We start from the raw sequence: 6,035 nt of genomic DNA on the forward strand, positions 1-6,035 counted from the left end.
TGAATTCCAGCACAGAAATTTAAATGTAGCTTCCCCATAGCAAACCAGTTCCAGAAGTGCTTTAGATACAGAAGCTCAGAATCCCTCTCATAGCAAATGACAGGGAATCACATTCCATCTGAAACAACAAGAGTTCATCATCCAACAGCTGCAGCTGAGAGGAACAAGCAAGATTTCTCTGAATTTACATATCAACTTCTCTTCTGGTCCCAAACATTGTACCCAATGGGTCACATCTCTCTAGTCCTGCATTGCTCTGGTACCACATCTCTTTTGCTGTGGTGTGTGATATAAAAATGGGCATCTGTTTCAAATGCAAAAAGGCCCAAGGTGGTAAGTGCCAGCCTAATGTTTCTGCTCAAACTAGTGCTGAAATACCATTTCACTTGTCCAGCACTGCACAAATCCAGGGCCTTGGCTGATTGCTTTTGGACTGAGCCCTAAATGTGCAAACACCCAGGTGTACCTTCATAGCTGATGTGATCTTTCCCTTTCTCTCCAGTCATGGAAGCATGAAAGAAAACCAGGGAATCTGCAAAACTCTCCATCAGACGTATCAAAGAATTAATTCTACTTTATTTTTGTTTAATTTGTAGCCAGTCCTGAATGGAAGTTCAGCTTTGCTCTTCACTCACTCAGCTGCTGAGGGTTGCCATGCACTGCTGTGGCTGATGGGGGACACTGCTGTAAAAACCTTGTACACACCTTGTACAGCTCCATCATGTCACTGTCATGCCAGAACCGCAGATGTGAGACTGCTCCATCCTGATGAGTATCTCTGACAGTGGTCAGTACTAAATAATTCACACAGGGCTGCCAGGAGCCCCAGCCCTTGAGGTTTGACCTACTGACCATACACAAAAAATGTTTGACACTGGTTGGTGGTTTTGTAGTTTATTTAATTAGAAATTATTTCCTATAACTCTGTCCCCTCTCATTGTACAAACAAACCTAACACAGCTCTCAGGCTCTCTGGACACTGTCCTGGGTGATGTTTGACAGCAGTAAAACTGAGTGCATCAGATCCATTAGGCACTGTGTAAAATAAGTGGTCTCTGTGCATAAGTGATTGTGATTGCGGATCTGAATGATGAAAAATGGGGTGAGTAACAACCTGGATCACTTATGACTTTTCCTGTCTTTATTTTATCATTCCTTATGCATTTGCTCTGAGCAAAGCCAAAGCTTTCCCCTTTCCACAGCAATGTCTCACTGCTGCTGGTCATTTTTTTGGTCATTCAGACTCTGAAAATTCACTTCTACCCAGGTAATCGCTCTCTCTGACGGGGATTTGTACTGCTGTCTCTCCCTGCTTGCTGTGTAAAAAGTAGAGCCCTGATGGGCTGCACGGAGCTGCTGGCACCTCTTCCTTCAGCAATGGGGTGGGGGGAAGCTTTGTCAAGGAGGGTTTAGTTTGGGTTTTCTTTTTTATCTGACTACCTGACGTAACACTCCACACGTCCTGCTCGACATGCAGCAATCAGTCCAGTCTGCGCCAGGCAAGAGTTTCGACATTTCAGGTGTCATCCATCCTTCATATCTCATGCATGCCTTTTCTTTCATGAGCCCAGCAGATGCCTTTAATTGCCAGCCTTTGCTTCTTGGCTTTCCAAGGAGCAGCAGAGGAACTATGGAGTCCCTCTGGCGAAGGATGAAACGAAGGGGCCCAGCAGTGTTATGACATTTTCTTGCACTGAATTGGCTTTGGGAAGAATGGCCTCTTTCCTTCTGTTAGATAAGCACAGAAATCTTAAGCAGATGCTTGCAAAACATCAAACAAATATATACTTTAAAAAAAATAAATATAGGCTATACCCACATGCCCCACAATCTGGCCAATATTCAGCCTCCGTTGACAGGATCTAGCATTTCTCTGGAGGAGCCTGGAGGAAAAGGAAAACCCACAGTCTGGTCACTCCTCAGCAGGACTGGAACTGGCTCCTCCACCATCCCAGAAGCCAGCATGGCCATGCCAGTGGCTGGTGGCCAATTTCCAACCCGCCCTGTTGTTCAGTTGCTAGGGGGAAACAAAACCCTTCTCTCTTGGGTGTTGTGTGTACACCCCAGGGACTTTAATTTCTTTAAGTTTCCCCCTAAATCAGCATTGCAGAATGTAAAGGGGAAATTTAATGCCATAGGGAAGAAGGTGCAGCACTTTGAATAGTCTAAACTGCCAAAAACAAGAAGAAAGGGTGTTTTCTTTAGTGTATATGTAAGCCTTGTAACCCTTATGCTTCTGAATTTTAGAGCAGAGATAACAGAGGGGTTTTCTTCTGATTCCCTTGCACTGAAAGCTACAGTGTGAGAAAGAACTTATTGCAAGAAGTCCCCCTTCCCTCAATCCTTTGTTAAAACAACATTAAAGAACATTATTGGTGCCAAGGGAAGGACTTTGAAGAACCTGCTGGAGTTCAGGTCGCCCGTGTAATCCTCATCCAACTCCTGGTGTGGACGGGTTGTGGTACCAGCTTTCATCAGCTCCTGTACCACATCCTGCACAGCTCCTGCCCCGTCAGTGCCCTGAATGGGTGATGCAATTTGTTTTCTTGGCACAGAGTGGTGCTGGGCCTTCTTTATTCCTTATTGCTCAGCCTGTTAGGAAACTCTTTAAAACAGTCATGGTATCATGTGCTTTCTGCAGCAGCGTTGTTTGTGACTGCTTCACAAACATTCACCAGATCACTTCCTCTGTCCCCAGGGGGCACAGGATGGTGTTTCATAGTGTGGGGAAGCAAGATTGAAAACTTCAGAGATGAGTTTTCACTTCAGATGCTCTGTTTCACCTATTAAAGATGTGATTTTCACACTGTGCTCTGCTTTCAGGGAACTGCTGTACCAATAAACTCAATGTACGGGGATCATTCCCAGTCTCTGGGGAAAACTGGCATGAACTGGCTCCTGTCCATACTGGTTTACCCTCCTCTACTGAATAGCTGCCTGCAATTGGCTTGTTAGAAACACCCCCTGGACAAATGAGCTTCCAGCTGATTTCAAAAGTTAGTTTGGGAGGGTACTAGATGGCCTGAGCCAAGATACACATGCATATTTATGTATTTATATAAAAAAATGTATAATTTTTTATATGTATATCCACTAAGTACTAGAGGCAAGTATTTGGGTTACAGTTCCACTTGCAGCTGTGGCTGCTCAGAAGTTCCTGGCCCTCAGCTGTTGCCTCAGGTCCCAGTGCCACCATGAAGCTTGCATATGAAAAGTAGCAAATTTGGGGCAGATGAGCAGTGTTTGATCTTTCCTGACTCTGGAGTGACTTTGCAATGTTTTGCTGTAGTTGTGCTTTGTAAAATGCTTTGTGCACATATGCACACCTATCCATATTATGCACATGCACACATGTGCAGTGACATCCTTCCCTTTGAGCAGCATTTTAGTTCTGGGTTTTCCCCTGTCATCCTTAATGATGGCAGAAAATCATTGCAGCTGGGATTTGAGTCACCACAGGACCAGCTGGCTTTGGCATCACCTCTCTGCTGAATCCCAAGTCCTCAGAAGGTTATTTATCACACACACAGGGTTGTGCTGTCTGCCTTCCTGCTCTACTGGGAATATTCCCCATCCTTGCCACTGGCATGATTCCCCAGGGAGAGTCCCACAGATGTTGGAGTCAGCTGGATCCCTTGCTCTGCAACCAGCAGTCATATTTATGGTGTATAGGGTAAAATCTTTATTCATAAAGCAGCAGCTTTAGCTTTTCATTGTCAGCATGGATGTTGAACTAATCAGAAAGGGGAGCAGGGGAAGGGTGGGGACAGGAAAAGAGGAGTTTGTGGGAACATAACAATGTTAAAGAAAAAAACTCTGCTTGCTGTCAGTTAAGTCTCTCCATTAGTTACCTCTACTATTATGGATTCATTTTAAGATCCAGACTTCAATATACATAACTTTAAATCACTAACATCCTTCATGGCTCTGTGATTTGCTGGTTCCATATGTAGCCTCTTGGCCCATTGTGTTGGCACAGGTTCAACTCTTGTTCTTCCTTTGGGTTACGGTTTCCTTGCTTTGATGGGGGGGTCAGGAGGGGAAGAAGAGGGAGAGAGCAAGAGAGAGATGGTGAGACAGAAGGCAAGTGATGGTGGAGAGGGGAGGGATGGAAGGAAAGGAGAGGAGCAAAAAGAAACATAAAAATAATACAAAGAGAAATACCTTAAATTAAATCAGAAGTAAAGCAGCATAGAAAGAGCAGAAAGAGGAAAAAAATGAGAGGTGTTGCCATGAGCAGCTATCCCCACCTTGCTGCTTGTGGCAGTGCTGGGATGCTGTGGAGCAGGAGGAGAGGGCTAATGCAGCCTTTCCTGAGCTCCTGGAGTGGCAATGCCAGCCTGCCCCTTGTCCCCTTGCAAGCAGGCTCAAGTCTCTGCCTGAACTTCCTAATTAAGCTCGCTGAGATTTTGCCTAGGGTCTGGGCTGACAGCTGTATTGAATTTTGGTTTGTAGTGTGATTTATCAGGGCCGTCGATGGGCGTTTGGATGATTTAGTGCTGCAAAAATACCTTGGAATGCAACGCACAGCAATATCTGCATTATTAATAACAATAATAATAAAGATAAATGTCCCTCCTCAGAGCTTTCGATGGCTGTGCCACTCAATTTAACATTTTAACAGTGGCATGTGGCCTCTCCATGGCACCTGGTAGCGTCTGATGGATTTGAGCAGGCAAAGAAAAGGTTATTTGTCAAACACTCAGCCTCAACTGTACAGTATTTTGAAAGCTCCAGGTCAGAGCAGCCTGAGCTGCATTCCTGTCCCTGACATCCAGCGAGACTGAACTTTGTCATGTTATTAAGCTGTCAGCAGTGCTGGGGCATTATTTGGATTTCTGGTGGGAACTCCTTGCACATGCTTGGGGTGCTCTACTGGGATTATATCAACACCATTGTAAAACACACACAAATGAGCTGTGCTGTAATTACCACATGAAGACCTCACTTGGCTGGGTTAATCAGCAGAGAATGGAAATACCAGATAAACACAAATGGCCCACCAGGATGTTTATTCCAGTGGCAACAATGCCATTGTTTCCTAGGAGACCAGCCTGATTCCAGGGCTCCTCTGGCAGCCAAACCACTGATTGCTCATGTCTGCCATGGAAGAGCAACATGGAGCTCTGATCCATCCTCTCCACCAGCACCTGACAGACCAGCAGCACCAGGCCTGGGAAGGGTAGAGGGAACACAGTGTCTACAGGTGTTATAAATATCTGTGACACTTGTTGATTAAAGTGCAAGTTTTCTCTACACCCTTGTACCAGTTTCACCCAAAGATCTGCTTTGCACAGGAGTCCTGTGCCCACCAGGTAGAACAGAGGCTGCTTTCTCTCCACCCCTCCCCATGATGCTCTCTGAAGTGGAAGGGACAATTATGGCTTTATCAGTTCCAGCTGCCTGTCACGAAGGGAAGGCTTGGGAACAGCAGCCATCTGGGGTGGCTTGTTATGTTGGTCACCATTCAACAAATCACACTTTAATGTACTTTTACAATTTGCTTTTTTTTGGGAGAGACACAACCTGAATGAAACTGATTGCGTTTCCCAGTGCCACGAGTCACAGTGGCCAGGTGGGACCTCGGTGGCACCAACCACCCTGGGCAGTGCAGAGGGCAGAGATCCTCCACAAACACTCCTCTCTCTGCCCAGTACTTTGGTCTTGTTTTACTTACAGAAGCCCTGGGGACTGTAACCAACACCATGGAGGTTGGCTTGCTAAGCAAATACTGAGCTGCTGGAAAATGTCCTTGTCCCAGGTACTTGCTACAACATTCACAGCTTTCTCCATGGTTAAGGTGCTGCATGAGCACTCCTTAATTCAGTGATGGTGTTTATCCAGAGTAGTTTGGGTGAGCAGTGAGAACCTGCCTGGCTCTGTCAGGAGGTGATGGCAGAGCATTTGGTTAATCCCTTCCTCTGAAAAAACTACAGGGAAGCACAAGGGATGGTGACAAATCAGCAATAAGTAATGCCAGCAAGATTTGGAAAAGGTTTTCCACCCAGCCTGACATCCTGTCATAGTAATAGCAA

The sequence above is a fragment of the Onychostruthus taczanowskii genome, unplaced genomic scaffold (genome assembly GCF_017590055.1).
Source record: "Onychostruthus taczanowskii isolate IOZ18803 unplaced genomic scaffold, ASM1759005v1 scaffold90, whole genome shotgun sequence".
Lineage (NCBI taxonomy): Eukaryota > Metazoa > Chordata > Aves > Passeriformes > Passeridae > Onychostruthus > Onychostruthus taczanowskii.